Consider the following 964-nt stretch of genomic DNA (forward strand, 5'->3'; position numbering starts at 1 on the left):
AGACCCTTTTAGCTCCTTGGGTACTTTCTCTAGCTCTTCCATTGGGGGCCCTGTAATCCATCCANTAGCTGACTGTGAGCATCCACTTCTGTGTTAGCCATGCACCGGCATAGCCTCAAAAGAGACAGCTATATCAGGGTTCTTTCAGCAAAATCTTGCTGGCCTATGCAATGGTGTCTGCATTTGGAGGCTGATTATGGGATGGATCCCCAGGTGTGGCAGTCTACATATGGTCCATCCTTTCATTTCAGCTCCAAAATTGTCTCTGCAACTCCTTCCATGGATATTTTATTCCCTATTTTAGGGAGGAATGAAGTATCCACAAGTTGGTCTTCCTTCTTGATTTTATTGTGTTTTGGAAGTTGTATCTTGGGTATTCTAGGTTTCTGGGCTAATATCCAATTATCACTGAGTGCGTATCAAGTAACTTCTTTTGTGATTGTGTTACTTCACTCAGGATGATAGCCTCCAGATACATCCATTTGCTCAAGAATTTCAGAAATTCATTGTTTTTAATACTGGAGTAGTACTCCATAGTGTAAATGTACCACATTTTCTGTATTCATTCCTCTGTTGAGGGGCATCTGGGTTTTTTCCAGCTTCTGGCTATTATAAATAGGGCTGCTATGAACATAGCAAAGCATGTGTCCTTATTACCAGTTGGAACATGTTCTGGGTATATTCCCAGGAAGAGTATTGCTGAATCTACTGGTAGTACTATGTCCAGTTTTCTAAGGAACTGCCAGACTGATTTCAAGTGGTTGTACAAGCTTGCAATCCCAACAGCAGTGGAGGAGTGTTCCTCTTTAGCCACATCCTCACCTCACATCTGCTGTCACCTGAATTTTTGATCTTAGCCATTCTGACTGGTGTGAGGTGGAATCTCAGGGTTGTTTTGATTTGCATTTCCCTGATAATTAAGGATGCTGAACATTTTTTCAGGTGCTTCTCAGCCATTCGGTAT

This window comes from Mus caroli, chromosome 7 (genome assembly GCF_900094665.2).
Source record: "Mus caroli chromosome 7, CAROLI_EIJ_v1.1, whole genome shotgun sequence".
NCBI classification, from domain to species: domain Eukaryota; kingdom Metazoa; phylum Chordata; class Mammalia; order Rodentia; family Muridae; genus Mus; species Mus caroli.